Below are 17,336 nucleotides of genomic sequence, written 5' to 3' on the forward strand. Positions count from 1 at the left end.
GAGAGACTGCAGAGGAGCCGGAGAGAGAAACCGTCTCTGCTGCAGACGTCTTCACGTTGTGGTGAACAATCTCATTTACAGCCGTCGCTTTAATGAAGAACAACACAAACTCCTGCTCTCTCTCTCAGTCCCATCGGATGTTATTCATCGTCTTCTAGATGCAACAAACGGTTCAAAGAGATCCAGTTATCGTGGTGTTGAATCCTTCAATCCAGGATTACAAGAAACATGTTGCTCAAACCAGAAGAACATTATTTAAAATTAGCTTGGGTTTAAGACTGGTGTGACCCTCCTCATGTGCTCTCTTAAAGGTCCCGTATTGTAAAAAGTGAGATGTCTTTTATATTATAAAGCAGGTTTAAGTGTTATATAAATACTGTTAATATACAGAGAAACACACACAGCAGTCCGTATTCAGAAATTGTGCGTTTGAAACAAGCCGTCAGGATTTCTGTCCATTTGTGATGTCACAAATATACAATATTTAGACCATCACACGGTTTTAATCATTGTAAATGTGTCCCAGTTTATTTCCTGTTGCAGTGTATGTGAATAACATCAGCTGACAGGAAGTAAACATGGACCCAAGCTGTTGCCTAGCAACGCGATTCCGTTGAAATGCACTAAAACGGAGCGTTTCAGACAGACAGGTGAATACAGGTATATTCAGACAGACAGAATGAGGATAATAAAGTTGTTTTTGAACATTACAGCATGTAAACATGTTCTAATAGAAACAGAATAGAAGTAAGAACCTGAAGATGAGCTGATGTGGGATCTTTAACACCTCATCGCTCTGCCTGTTTAAGTTAAGATGAGGTTTGTGCCTCCAGAATCAGGACTAAGCCCGAACTAACCCGACAGTTTAGCCTCAGTTTAATACCAGGAAGCTTCTCATTGGACAGCAGATCCTCCTAACATCGGTACAGCCACATGTTTCTAACATTTAAATGGTCTGAACAACAGAGACTACGGATGGTTCCTACCGGCTCGGTGCTGTTTAATTCAAAGCTGTGAAGTCTTCGGGTTTTCTGTTTCCCGTCATATATTAAAAATACACAGATTAGTCTGAATACTTCCTCTGATAAATGACGCCCATTATGAGTCTGAGACTAAAGGGAGCTCATTAGAGATCCCAGATCATCAGGGCTCCGACTCTGACACACAGCAGAGAGAAACACGCTGTCACATTCTCACCACAACCGGCGAATTAAAAGTTTGTAAGCAAAGTTTTCCACGACGACAACGACCCTGAAATAAAATCTACAAGTCTGTAGTTGTTGAGGAAGTTGTAAATCCCTCGTGGGTAGGGTGAGGGGTTAAATCCCCTCTGAGCCAATAAACAGGAAGTAAAAGTACCAACACAGTTAAAAGGACCTTTAATCTTCATCATAACCTAGATATGTGCTTAAAGATGCTGCTGTTACCACGGCAACACTGCCAACAGCTCCTTTAAGAAGTTCAGCCTCCGTGCGGAGGGCCCTGGATTCATGTCCTGGTCTGATTAGTCTGTTAGGGGGCCCCGGGGCCAAATAGGGCCAACGGGCCCCAACAGTTCTAATTTAGATAATCACCACTTCATCTAGGAGTACTGTATGTAGCAGAGGACCGCTCTAACAGATAGACCTCAAAATCAGCTAATGCTGTAAGGCCATCCTTAGTTGATATTCTACTTTAAGTTGTTCACAATTCTTTATCAAGTATTAGAGCCACATTGAGGGAAAACAAATCAGAGATTTCGAGAATAAAGTCATAACTTTATGAGAATAAAAGTGATTTCCTCCTCCTCTAAAGAGTCAGTTTCCCATCCGGTCCGTGTGGTTCTTTCTTCAGAGTAAACTCAGTTTCTTTAATAACAATCTGTTCCAGGTTCTGATACTGATGATGATGTGCTGCTGATGAGCCAGAAGATGAAGTATTGGGTTATTAGTGAAACCGAAACTAAAGTAGAACTTCACAAGATGCTCCACGTTCCTCATTTTCACTCTATTTCCCCTCTAAAATAACACGTAACATCACTACTTTAGAATATTATGACTTTATTCTTGTAATATTACGACTCTATTCTCAAAATCTCAGATTTATTTTTTCCTCAATGTGGCCCTGATACTCCGTCGTAATTAAGAGTAACGTATATTCAGAACTATTATCATTGCTGTAATGTTTTCAACCATCCCACCTCAGAGATCAGGTGCATCAGGCCTGTTGTGTTTGAGTTCTCCAGTTTAAATTGAAGTGCCCTCGTCAGACCGGGGGTAAACTCAGTCCGTCCTCCTGGGAGTCGCAGCTCTTCTTTCTGCTTCACCTTAACTCCCCCCTCCTCCGTCGTATCGCTCACAAGCTGCACTGTCGCTGACAAATGAGGGTCATTATGAGTCTGAGAGCACAGGGAGCTAATTAGAGGTCTCAGATCAGTGCTGCTGCCGCTGTGATACACTGAGCTTAATACACTGAGCTGAATACACACAGACTCTTAAAACATCTGCAGCGCTCCACCTCCGCCTCTAAAATAATCTTTTTCACATGTTGAAATGCTCGCTGACTTCCAGCGGAGAGTGACAGGAAACATGGGAGTGGTGTGATGAAGGAGACGTGTTGGATTCACAGGATGCTGCAGACAGACGTCCCTCACATGGAGCGGACACAAATATGACTTATTATAAACATATATATCGTTCATGCAAATGAAGCAGGAATGTAAAGTCTTAAATAAATGTACAAAACAAAATAAACTTCATTCTCAATGACGTTTCATTGGAAACATATTTTCTCCGGATGAAAGTCGCAGTTTGAAACACGTTAACGTTGTAAATTAAAAACAAAACAAAAATACTATAAAACTACCTGGTTAGTTTTATAAAATCATCGTGGTAAAATAGGTATGTTTGTTACGTTATTGAAGTTATGGACGTAGAGTAAAATAAGTGAACTTTGGTTTCATACGGGACACGATCAGCGGTCTCCTGGGTGACCCGTCCATCCCCCTCGACCTCCTCCCGACTCGTACTGTCATCACAAACCAAATATGTGAATCATCAAAAACAAAAGGAATCTGGGAGAAAATATTTTCCCTGGAAACATAGTTGACGATGCAGTTCTGTTGTGTGGGAACGTCATTTTTAGGAGCTGATTTGGCAGAAAGTGTTATTACAGTACTTTATTAAAGCATATTACAGTACTCTGAGTGTTTTTAACCTCCACAGGAACAAGAACTAAACGCCACAGTAGACGTGTTTTAACCTGATCTCACGTCACTAAAACATGTCACTAACATCACTAACGTCACTAAAACACGTCACTAACGTCACTAACGTCACTAACGTCACTAACGTCACTAAAACACGTCACTAACGTCACTAAAACACGTCACTAAAACACGTCACTAACGTCACTAACGTCACTAAAACACGTCACTAACGTCACTAACGTCACTAACATCACTAAAACACGTCACTAACGTCACTAAAACACGTCACTAAAACACGTCACTAACGTCACTAAAACACGTCACTAAAACACGTCACTAACGTCACTAACGTCACTAAAACACGTCACTAACGTCACTAACGTCACTAACATCACTAAAACACGTCACTAACGTCACTAAAACACGTCACTAAAACACGTCACTAACGTCACTAACGTCACTAAAACACGTCACTAACGTCACTAACGTCACTAAAACACGTCACTAACGTCACTAACGTCACTAAAACACGTCACTAACGTCACTAAAACACGTCACTAACGTCACTAACGTCACTAACGTCACTAAAACACGTCACTAACGTCACTTTAAAATGACTCAATAACACTTTGGGACATGAACACCGGTCTTCTGGTTGGATGTCCTGTGTTTGTTGGACCTGTCCTCCTCCCCTCATTCCCACCATCAGTAGTCTTTGTCACTTTTTATTCTACATCACCGGCTCTGAATGTGGCATATTGACATGGCTGTGTAATGACTAAATCAACAGAGGCGTTGTTATTGCACGTGAAATGACTTACAAACTGTCATTTCTACAGCGTTTGGTGCGAACCGGGCTGTTTCTTTACATTACAGATATAGTGACTTTAATGTTAAGGAAACAACAAACTGAAAGATAAATCCACCTAGAATGACACCCAGAAAGTTGAGAAGGAAGCTCAGAAGAAAGAAACCGAAGTGAGAACAAAGGAAAACTAATTAAAATAATTAAGTTTAGAATTTAAAATAAAACACAATGACAGATTGAAAGATGAAGCTCAGAAAGCCGAAACGACAAATAATAACTTCATTTAGTGGAGCTTCTGTGGTCGGAGGAGCCGACTGAAGGAGGAAACTCAAAGAGTCACTGGAGGAAATGTGGTCCATAAACGTGAGTTCTTTAAAGTGATTCATCACATGGAGAAGTATTCACTGATCTCAGAGACTATCCCATAATGTCAGCTTCCTCACTAAATCACTTCATTGTGTATTTCTAACCACGGACGGCTGAAACCTGTCATCGGTTTGGTGTTTGAATGCCTGAAGTGTCTGTGGGAATGTTTCAAACTGATCACATCACATCTCCACAGAGAGGAAGAACTACAGCTCTACGCACACGTTCCCCTGATTAACAGAGACGCTAACGTTATTCTTCTTCTACTGTATAAATCATGACGAGTGATCGTAGGAGATCAGCAGTAACTGCCCTGTAAGTCCAGTGAGTGGATGTTTCTTTACCAGGTGACCTGTAGATTCTTATTGTTCATATTTGAAACCATGGAAACATGTTTGAGTAAAACCTAAAACACACATATGAATCTGAAAATGAGCACGATATGTCCTCTTTAAACTAAAAATGTTACACCAGATGGTGCTGCTGTAGTCTGAGTTATTCCTTAAATTAATTTAAATATGCAGTTAATGAACATTAAATGAATGGACCCGGTCTTTTATTGACAATCAGCTTCTAAAGAGTCGTAGTTTCTGAGTTAAACTGGCCGATCTGTGAAGAGTCTGACTTCACGTTGACGCTGGACGTGATCTGTCAGATACAGAATCATCCTATATGGACGTGTTTCTACGGGATAACTGGGATGTGGTTTCCTGTTTGGACTGGAAACACTCTGTCCATATAGGTGTGAATGGTGATCTGTGATGGACAGGTGACCTGGGCATGCCACGCCCCTCTCCCAACATACGCAGCTCTAAACTGGTTTTATATTCCACTGGTTTAAGACAGCAACGCTGCTCTGACGTCTGTTTGATGAGGAAATGATTTTATCTGCAAAGCTGCAACTTGTTTATATGAACACACCTGTAAAACCAGACAACACATGTTTATATGAACACACCTGTAAAACCAGACAACACATGTTTATATGAACACACCTGTAAAACCAGACAACACATGTTTATATGAACACACCTGTAAAACCAGACAACACATGTTAATATGAACACACCTGTAAAACCAGACAACACATGTTTATATGAACACACCTGTAAAACCAGACAACACATGTTAATATGAACACACCTGTAAAACCAGACAACACATGTTAATATGAACACACCTGTAAAACCAGACAACACATGCTAATATGAACACACCTGTAAAACCAGACAACACATGTTAATATGAACACACCTGTAAAACCAGACAACACATGCTAATATGAACACACCTGTAAAACCAGACAACACATGTTTATATGAACACACCTGTAAAACCAGACAACACATGCTAATATGAACACACCTGTAAAACCAGACAACACATGTTAATATGAACACACCTGTAAAACCAGACAACACATGCTAATATGAACACACCTGTAAAACCAGACAACACATGTTTATATGAACACACCTGTAAAACCAGACAACACATGTTAATATGAACACACCTGTAAAACCAGACAACACATGTTAATATGAACACACCTGTAAAACCAGACAACACATGTTTATATGAACACACCTGTAAAACCAGACAACACATGTTTATATGAACACACCTGTAAAACCAGACAACACATGTTTATATGAACACACCTGTAAAACCAGACAACACATGTTAATATGAACACACCTGTAAAACCAGACAACACATGCTAATATGAACACACCTGTAAAACCAGACAACACATGTTTATATGAACACACCTGTAAAACCAGACAACACATGTTAATATGAACACACCTGTAAAACCAGACAACACATGTTTATATGAACACACCTGTAAAACCAGACAACACATGTTAATATGAACACACCTGTAAAACCAGACAACACATGTCAATACGAACACACCTGTAAAACATTTCGTTTGTTTTAACATTTATTAGAGTTCAGTCAGACAACTCCCATTTGAAATGTTTATTTCAGCAGCAGAACATTGTTAGAGTTTGGGCTCTAGACTCCCTGCAGATATGATTACATGAGATATTGGGAGTGATGATTAGACATATTCCCCCCCGTCGGAGCCTGCAGGTGGATGCTGGGGTGGTGGTGGTGGGGGGGCTGACGGAGCAGGCAGCAGCGGCGGTGTTGAAGAGGCAGAGGGAGAGACGGGGAATTTTGCAGCTTAAATAGAGCGCCCGATTGGGAGGGTGCGTTTGGTTTACGGTACTGAGAGTGAGGCAGGTCACATGTGTGTGTGTGTAGCAGTGCAGCTTGAGTTGACTTCCTGAACCAGCTTGCAGGCATCGCTCCGTTTATGTTTCGGCACTCACAACACTACGTATAAAGGTCCGATGGTTAAGAAGGTGATTTTTGTTAAACATTGAAAAAGTCAACTTGAAGCACCAGAACAGGACACGTTAACTTTTTCAACATTTAACCAAACGACAATCTTTCCCTGATATTAACCGACATGTGTGTGTTATTAATGTAGCCTAAACTCAGCATGCAAACCGCTGATCATCAGCTGATGAAATCCACTCCCACCTTCCATCCCCGCTACTTCCCAATGGATTACTGTGCCGTACAAGAACATTATAAATCCTTGACTGCAAAACAAACACTGCAATTGAACATAACCCAGGCAGCAGTTATGTTATTCTCCCTCCAAAAAAAGTATTTGGCAAAAGCATTTAGTGTTATTTAAATGTAGTTTCAAGAAGTCAGGATTGGTGCTCAGACAGGCTCCAGCCCGCCGACCCTACATGTTATATATACTGTGTATATGTATATATACTGTGTATATATATTTATATAAAAGCAGTCATAGATTGCAAGACAACAGTGAAATGTGTAATGAAGTATAATGAGGATGAGGAGTGTTTGCAGTGCGGTGCTGTGGATGTGTTCTCCAGCTGACAGCTGTGTGTATGTGAAGAGAATATAAAGTGCTGAGTGGAGAGCCGTCCATTAGCTCATTACTGCCTCTTCACCCTCATGAATCCATCCAGCAGACTGTTCTGCCTCCTCATCAGAGAACTGGAGGCTTCTGGCTCATCAGATTACTCTTCTTACAGCTCTTATCTGATTAGATCGGGTCTAACCAACACGAGCAGTGAGCTTCAGGAAAATTAATAACGTAGTCTGTCTTCTTTTGGATTGGTCTCCTCTATTTTACATAATGTTAATTAGAAATGTACTTTTAATGTTTCTCAAAGGTGGCGGGTCAAACGGAGAGAAATGTTCAGCATCGACCTCTGACGCTTCGTCCACACTGGGAACGTCAGGAGCGCATGGTAGCTGCGTGGCGGCTGCGTGGCGGCTGCATGAGGCTGCGTGGCGGCTGCATGAGGCTGCGTGGCGGCTGCATGAGGCTGCGTGGCGGCTGCGTGGCGTTTGCCTTTCATAATGGCCATTTCATTTCATTATAAATGTCATTTATATCATTTTAGACAGAGAAAGGTTAAGAAACGTGTGCTCATTGTAAATAATAGTAATAATCCACCATTAAAACCCCGTACTATATTCATTCATGGAGCTCTCCAAGTCACTGCATGTTCTACAACACTGTCCTGCAAATATTTCAGAATAAAAGCCTTGTGTTAACAAATGAAGGAATTCTATCCACAGAAAAATGCTTGAGGGCTTTTATTTTTAAATGAAAACAGGAAGTGTTGATTTAAAAATAACTCTTTACTTGTTTTCATCTTCGTAACATTTTCTACAGATAGACGTGTGAACTGTAGTAATGTTGCTGGTATGAAGTCAATATACAGTCAATAGATCACCTTCACTGTCTGCTGCTGCTGTGAACCGTACGGAGACCTCGAATCTCTAGAAGAGAAGCAACTGAGACGCAGTGTTGCTGCTCTAACTTGTTAACATGGACACCGAAATAGAAAACAACAGGTAACGCAGCCGCCAGGCGCTGCTGGCGTTCCCGGTGTGGACGAGGCTTAAGGCTTTCCTTTCCTGTTACCTCCTCACAACACTGGCCACACCCCCCCAATCCTCACTGATCCAATCACAGGCTGCGTAGCTGCGTGGCTGGCTCATCTCCTCTAACCCTGACCCACATCAGTGGAGCCGTTTGATGCATTTATAGCGTCCACCGAACACGTTATAACGACAGAAGCAGTCGAGGTACAGGTAGGAGAAAAAGGGTGTGAATCGTCTTCCTTGTGTCCAGCCATCTTCTATATCACGTCTTTCCAGCTGTCGGTGCAGGCCAGCGCAGTGGCGTTTGGTTTGGCCAGGTCATCTTTGGTACATCGTGGAGCTCGGCTACATCTCATGATGTGCTCCATGGTTTGGGATTCTCCTAACACGCATGCATCGAAAGTTGTTATTTTCCATTTCTTCATGGACACCTTGCAGCGTCCTTCGCCGACCCGCAGGCGGTTCAGTGTTTTCCAGACAGCCCGAGGTTCCGAGGTTGATCATGGCCGGTAGCGAGGCGTCATCTGGGCTGATGCCTCTCTCCAGCCGTTGGGTTGTCTGGCTGTTCCACTGGTTCTGCCATTCAGTAATCCTGGCATCAGTTGGGGTGGTCTCCAGAACTTCAGTGGTGTCCAGGAAACTGCTCCTGGAACTGAGGCGTTTCTGGGCAGCGGAGTGCTCGTGAAGTGAGTGCCGGTTGTCGTTGGCCTGCTTTGTGCGCTCGGCTTTTGTGATGACTGCTCTGCGAATGTCAGGGGGAGCGATGCCCGAGAGGGCATGAAGGCAGCGTAGGATGCACCCAGTCACTATCCTGCAGGTCTCGTTGAGGAGAGGGATGGAGAGGATCTGAATGTTCTGACGTGACAGTAACAGATTCCTACAAATCAAATCTTCTGTTTCAATAGATAAATATCATTTGTGGTGAGACGATCAAATCAAACCCAAACTGTCTAAAACCTTTAAAGGAGCAGTGTGGAGGATCTGGTGGCATCTAGTGGTGAAGGTTGCAGATTGAAACTTCTCCCGTGTGCCAAGCGTGTCGGAGAACTACGGTGAACGTCTCTCTCTGGATCCAGAGTTTGGTTTGTCCCTTCTGGGCTACCGTAGAAACATGGAGGACTCCGTAGCGATGACCCGCTCCCTCTGGAGATATAAACGGCTCATTCTAAGCAACAAAGACAACGATTCGTAGTTTCAGGTACACACTGTTCCTTTAAGGAACGTGTTAACAAAACAAACATTAAACTGTTCATGCACTAAAAGAGAGAACATCTGCCTTCAGATAACAGCCAGATGTGTGCAGGTAGGAGCCGATATGCGTGTATAGCATATGTTGCAGTGTAAAAGATTATCAATCTGACCGTGGACGCCGGGCCGACCGGCAGCTCTGGTACTCAGATGTCTCCTGGTCACAGATAGTTGAAAGACATCAACAGTCTGCTGTGGTAGTTTGACTTCAGCGTCTTGGAGGAAATAATAAGGTTTAATATTTAACACCGTTAAATCACTAAATATGATTTCTCACAGCAGAGGGACGTAGGAGGACACGACAACACACAGCTAACAGAGGACGACTGACAGAGACAGATAGATACAGATAGATGGACAAGAGACAGAGACAGATAGATGGACAAGAGACATAGAGAGATAGATGGACAAGAGACAGAGACAGATAGACAGAGACAGATAGATGGACAAGAGACAGAGACAGATAGACAGAGACAGATAGATGGACAAGAGACAGAGACAGATAGACAGAGACAGATAGATGGACAAGAGACAGAGACAGATAGACAGAGACAGATAGATGGACAAGAGACATAGATGGGCAGACAGACGGACGGACAAGAGACAGATGGATGGACGGACGGATGGACCATAGACTGTATGTAAGTGGACGTAGTCACCGTGACGTCACTCGTTGGTTTGTGGACTGCTGCGTTGAAGCCTTGAGTTCTGTATTTTGGCCGTCGCCATCTTGTTTTTTTGCAACCAGAAGTGACACGAGAGGGCGGAGCTAAGAACAACCGAAAGCGTTAAAAACACAGACCGGACAACGCCGTGGTAGCGACCTGTCAATCAGCAGGTAGCCCCGCCCTGAAGCATCCCCTGCTTTATGGTCTATCTGACTCTCAATGGGACCATCATCCACTAAATGAACATCATGCTGTACTGAAGAAGACTTGGAACATAAACTCATGTTAATGTTTACTGAGGTCAGAGATCAAGAGAGAAGGAGGCTTGTTTTCTATCAGACTTCTATAGAACCAGAGGATAGAGGAGGCTAGACAGGATGCAGGTTTAAGACTCTTCAGGTTTGATTCATCATTGGGACGGACGGACGGACAGACAGATGGACGGACGGACAAGAGACCTAGAGGGACAAACAGACAGACGAGCCTGAACTAAATGCAGTGAGGCTGTGGAGGGATTACAGCTGAAGCTGATGAGATGGTAGATAACAGTAACAGTGCAGGTTTGATGTGAATAATCGGCCGCCTGTTGTCTCGCTGTAAATCTGTGATTGTTTCCTCTCAAACAGTCCTGAGAACACAGACGGATCTCAGGAATCTGTTCACTCTGTTCACCGCCTGCTGTCACTGTTCATCAAACAAACAGTACATAATAGAAGCTGAAGTGTTCAATAAGCCTTTGGTTGATTATCGTTGTGTTATCATAATGTAGAAGGAGTATTTAATGAGGACTTCCCCGTGGTTATCCTTCTGTTTAATTACAGCAAATATAGTTCTGATAGGAGAAACTCTTCTTTCTGGTTTCATGGTGATTTCACTTTTTATTGCTTGAGAGTTGTATCAAATGAATAAATGGAAAGATTTAAGTGAGAACTGTGAAATGATTTATGAAAATAAACTAAGTGTGAAGGCTGATGACACACCACCTTATTAAACTGAATCAACAGTTACATTAAGAAATGAACCATTTTCAGATACTAGCGGAGGTAAAGATGTGAAAGGGTTCAAGACAATCTGCTCATCAGTATTGATATTGATCCAGATGATGGCTGTAGATGATCAATACTTCCATATTCAATCTGTGGTGGAAATCAAATCACTGCTTTTTTGAGAGAACGTGATGAACAAAGATATTCAATAATAAGTTTTAGTCTGAAGAAAGGGGTCACCATAAACAGTCTTTTCATCTTGTGGGGGACGTGAATACTGACAGAACAATGAATGGAAATGGAGAGAAACTGTTGGTCTGGATGGACGAAGACACAGAGACCTACATTATTCAAACTGATATATTTTAGATGCATCATTTGACATTATATTTCTACAAACTTATCAATGCTGTTAGTCTCTTAGCATCTGAGAAGCTTAGCTGCAGTTTAGAACGAGCTCAGCTAAGCTACAACTTTCTAGGGATTTAAAATGACGGTGAATCAAAGCTGTCAAAACGAGCTAAACAGCAGCTGAACCGGCTGTAGGATGAAGAGTCTTCAACCTGCATCCTGTCTAGCAGCCAGCAGGGGGCGACTCCTCTGGTTCTATAGAAGTCTGATAGAAAACAAGCCTACTTCTCTCTTGATTTATTACCTCAGTAAACATTATAATCATGAGTTTATGGTCTCAATCTCTAGTTTCAAGTCTTCTTCAATACAGCATGATGTTCATTTAGTGGATGATGGTCCCATTGAGAGTCAGATAGACCATAAAGCAGGGGATGCTTCAGGGCGGGGCTACCTGCTGATTGACAGGTCGCTACCACGGCGTTGTCCGGTCTGGGAGTTGTCCGTGTTTTAGTCTTTAACAACTTTAACCCTTTCACTGTGTGGTATCACTTCATCACAGTTAATAAGAACATTTTGGTCTCCTGAAAATGTCTTATTCAGAATTCGGTTGTACTTAGTTCCACTTTCTAGTATCACTTCTGGTTACAAAAAACCAAGATGGAGACGGCTAAAAACCAAGATAGAGACGGCCAAAAACCAAGAAGGAGACGGTCAAAAACCAAGAAGGAGTCGGCCAAAAACCAAGAAGGAGTCGGCCAAAAACCAAGAAGGAGACGGTCAAAAACCAAGAAGGAGACAGTCAAAAACCAAGAAGGAGTCGGCCAAAAACCAAGAAGGAGACGGTCAAAAACCAAGAAGGAGTCGGTCAAAAACCAAGAAGGAGTCGGCCAAAAACCAAAAAGGAGTCGGTCAAAAACCAAGATGGAGACGGCTAAAAACCAAGATAGAGACGGCCAAAAACCAAGAAGGAGACGGTCAAAAACCAAGAAGGAGACGGTCAAAAACCAAGAAGGAGTCGGTCAAAAACCAAGAAGGAGACGGTCAAAAACCAAGAAGGAGACGGCTAAAAACCAAGATAGAGACGGTCAAAAACCAAGAAGGAGACGGTCAAAAACCAAGAAGGAGACGGTCAAAAACCAAGAAGGAGTCGGCCAAAAACCAAGAAGGGGACGGTCAAAAACCAAGAAGGAGTCGGTCAAAAACCAAGAAGGAGACGGTCAAAAACCAAGAAGGAGACGGCCAAAAACCAAGAAGGAGACGGTCAAAAACCAAGAAGGAGACGGTCAAAAACCAAGAAGGAGTCGGCCAAAAACCAAAAAGGAGTCGGCCAAAAACCAAGAAGGGGACGGTCAAAAACCAAGAAGGAGTCGGTCAAAAACCAAGAAGGAGACGGTCAAAAACCAAGAAGGAGACGGCCAAAAACCAAGAAGGAGACGGTCAAAAACCAAAAAGGAGACGGTCAAAAACCAAGAAGGAGACGGTCAAAAACCAAGAAGGAGTCGGCCAAAAACCAAAAAGGAGTCGGTCAAAAACCAAGAAGGAGTCGGCCAAAAACCAAGAAGGGGACGGTCAAAAACCAAGAAGGAGTCGGTCAAAAACCAAGAAGGAGACGGTCAAAAACCAAGAAGGAGACGGCCAAAAACCAAGAAGGAGACGGTCAAAAACCAAAAAGGAGACGGCCAAAAACCAAGAAGGAGACGGTCAAAAACCAAGAAGGAGACGGCCAAAAACCAAGAAGGAGACGGTCAAAAACCAAGGAGACGGTCAAAAACCAAGATGGTGATGGTCAAAAACCAAGATGGTGACGGCCAAAAACCAAGAAGGAGTCGGCCAAAAACCAAGAAGGAGACGGTCAAAAACCAAGAAGGAGACGGTCAAAAACCAAAAAGGAGACGGCCAAAAACCAAGAAGGAGACGGTCAAAAACCAAGAAGGAGACGGTCAAAAACCAAGAAGGAGACGGCCAAAAACCAAGAAGGAGACGGTCAAAAACCAAGAAGGAGACGGTCAAAAACCAAGAAGGAGACGGTCAAAAACCAAAAAGGAGACGGCCAAAAACCAAGAAGGAGACGGTCAAAAACCAAGGAGACGGTCAAAAACCAAGATGGTGATGGTCAAAAACCAAGAAGGAGACGGTCAAAAACCAAGAAGGAGACGGTCAAAAACCAAGAAGGAGACGGTCAAAAACCAAGAAGGAGACGGCCAAAAACCAAGAAGGAGACGGTCAAAAACCAAGAAGGAGACGGTCAAAAACCAAAAAGGAGACGGTCAAAAACCAAGAAGGAGACGGTCAAAAACCAAGAAGGAGACGGCCAAAAACCAAGAAGGAGACGGTAAAAAACCAAAAAGGAGATGGCCAAAAACCAAGAAGGAGACGGTCAAAAACCAAAAAGGAGACGGCCAAAAACCAAGAAGGAGACGGTCAAAAACCAAGAAGGAGACGGTCAAAAACCAAGATGGTGATGGTCAAAAACCAAGAAGGAGACGGCCAAAAACCAAGAAGGAGACGGTCAAAAACCAAAAAGGAGACGGCCAAAAACCAAGAAGGAGACGGTCAAAAACCAAGAAGGGGACGGTCAAAAACCAAGATGGTGATGGTCAAAAACCAAGAAGGAGACGGTCAAAAACCAAGAAGGAGACGGTCAAACACCAAGAAGGTGATGGTCAAAAACCAAGAAGGTGATGGTCAAAAACCAAGAAGGAGACGGTCAAAAACCAAGAAGGTGATGGTCAAAATACCGAACTCAAGGCTTCAAAACTGCAGTCCACAGACCGATGAGTGACGTCACGGTGACTACGTCGACCTGTCTACGGGAGTTACCATATCTTAGATGATCTCTCCTCAGATGTTCTCAGGATCATCTGGTAGTTCACGGTTTAGAATGAGAACGTTTGTGACCCGGCAGCCATGTTGAGATCAAGTTGAGGGAATACCAAGCCCCGCCCAGCAGCCGGAGCTCAGCCAATAGGAACGCTCTCTCAATGAAATGACCTGTGATTGGTCAAAGTCTCCCGTCACGGGCTAGATGTTCTAAAGCCTGAAAACAGAGCCATGAGGAGGAGCAGGAGTCTAGTTTTCTCTCAGAACACTTGAATTACAATATGCTGAAAGGTTATTATGGGATTGTTGCCTGATAATGACAAAAATATACTGACTACTGCAGCTTTAAAACTGCAGCCTGTCACTCAAACCTGAGATTTCAAATTTCAAATTCAAGAAGATCAGACAGTTATAAAGTTTCTCTTGTCTTCCTATCGGGTCCTATCGGGTCTTATCGGGTCTTATCGGGTCTTATCGGGTCTTATCGGGTCCTATCAGGGCTCCTCATGCAGCCTCACCTATTTGCCAGATCATGTTAATCTCCCCACCAGGACCAAACCAGGCCAGGACCCAACAAACGCTGCTGCTGAGGTGGTTTGTGAGAGCAGCGATAGCTTCAGATTAACAAACCGGGCTTCGTATCTTGTTCCACAGACATGTTGGATTGACCCCGGCTCAGATAAGCCCCCCCCCCCGGGCGGCTGATTGGTTTATTGAAGCCAGTGAAACGCATCAGAGCCGTAATTCACCAAAGAGTTTTACTGCCTATTCTGCTCAGTGTTTATGGGATCTCTCTTCAATTAGTACGACCACGTCTGTAAACATACCGGTCACTCTGCGTCCCGTCAGCTTCATGCATCACCGCCTCGTTACAGTCACACAAATATATGCTCTTTAAAGACTCCGATACTCGACCAGAGGTTAGAGAGCTGCTGGTCTGGGACCAGCTGAGGAAGACGAGACAATACTGAGACATAAACGTCCCTCCTTTAACCCTCCGAGACCCATAATAGACCCGTTTTAGTCTTCTTTAGGGGGTCAAGAGGGTCTTTAGGGGGAGATAGCAGGTCAACAGTAAATGTCACATAGAAGTGGTGAACATCATCTGAAAGCTGGAACCTGAAGATTAATCTGAGATGCAGCTCAGCACTGAGGGTCAAGATGTTCTAGTCATAACTCAGAAATACACATGAATGAATGAATATAATAATAATAATAATATATTTATTTATATAAGACATTATAATAGAAGTATCTGAAGGTCATCCTCATGCTCTATTATGTCTCATAAGTTGTTGCAGCAGTTGTTCGGTTGATTCCATTTGTTCCACAGATTTGGTGCTAAATTTAACCATATTTTACCAACTGGAGAATTAATAAAAATAATAATTAATCCTCCAAAATACCACATTAAGACACCAAGACCTGGAGGAACACCAGAGAAAAAGACATGCTGTGATTTAGGATCAAAAACTTTTGACATTTGGAGATTTCCCTTATTGTCAATCCATCCATCCTCTGAATGCTCTAGGTCTCTAGTCTGATCCATCCATCCTCTGAATGCTCTAGGTCTCTAGTTTGATCCATCCATCCTCTGAGTGCTCTAGGTCTCTAGTTTGATCCATCCATCCTCTGAATGCTCTAGGTCTCTAGTCTGATCCATCCATCCTCTGAATGCTCTAGGTCTCTAGTCTGATCCATCCATCCTCTGAATGCTCTAGGTCTCTAGTTTGATCCATCCATCCTCTGAATGCTCTAGGTCTCTAGTCTGATCCATCCATCCTCTGAATGCTCTAGGTCTCTAGTCTGATCCATCCATTCTCTGAATGCTCTAGGTCTCTAGTTTGATCCATCCATCCTCTGAATGCTCTAGGTCTCTAGTCTGATCCACCCATCCTCTGAATGCTCTAGGTCTCTAGTCTGATCCATCCATCCTCTGAATGCTCTAGGTCTCTAGTCTGATCCATCCATCCTGAATGCTCTAGGTCTCTAGTCTGATCCATCCATCCTCTGAATGCTCTAGGTCTCTAGTCTGATCCATCCATCCTCTGAATGCTCTAGGTCTCTAGTCTGATCCATCCATTCTCTGAATGCTCTAGGTCTCTAGTTTGATCCATCCATCCTCTGAATGCTCTAGGTCTCTAGTCTGATCCATCCATCTTCTGAATGCTCTAGGTCTCTAGTCTGATCCATCCATCCTGAATGCTCTAGGTCTCTAGTTTGATTCATCCATCCTCTGAATGCTCTAGTCTGATCCATCCATCCTCTGAATGCTCTAGGTCTCTAGTCTGATCCATCCATCCTCTGAATGCTCTAGGTCTCTAGTCTGATCCATCCATCCTCTGAATGCTCTAGGTCTCTAGTTTGATCCATCCATCCTCTGAATGCTCTAGGTCTCTAGTCTGATCCATCCATCCTCTGAATGCTCTAGGTCTCTAGTCTGATCCATCCATCCTCTGAATGCTCTAGGTCTCTAGTCTGATCCATCCATTCTCTGAATGCTCTAGGTCTCTAGTTTGATCCATCCATCCTCTGAATGCTCTAGGTCTCTAGTCTGATCCATCCATCCTCTGAATGCTCTAGGTCTCTAGTCTGATCCATCCATCCTGAATGCTCTAGGTCTCTAGTTTGATTCATCCATCCTCTGAATGCTCTAGTCTGATCCATCCATCCTCTGAATGCTCTAGGTCTCTAGTCTGATCCATCCATCCTCTGAATGCTCTAGGTCTCTAGTCTGATCCATCCATCCTCTGAATGCTCTAGGTCTCTAGTTTGATCCATCCATCCTCTGAATGCTCTAGGTCTCTAGTCTGATCCATCCATCCTCTGAATGCTCTAGGTCTCTAGTCTGATCCATCCATCCTCTGAATGCTCTAGGTCTCTAGTCTGATCCATCCATCCTCTGAATGCTCTAGGTCTCTAGTCTGATCCATCCATCCTCTGAATGCTCTAGG

The sequence above is a fragment of the Sebastes fasciatus genome, chromosome 8 (assembly GCF_043250625.1).
Source record: "Sebastes fasciatus isolate fSebFas1 chromosome 8, fSebFas1.pri, whole genome shotgun sequence".
Lineage (NCBI taxonomy): Eukaryota > Metazoa > Chordata > Actinopteri > Perciformes > Sebastidae > Sebastes > Sebastes fasciatus.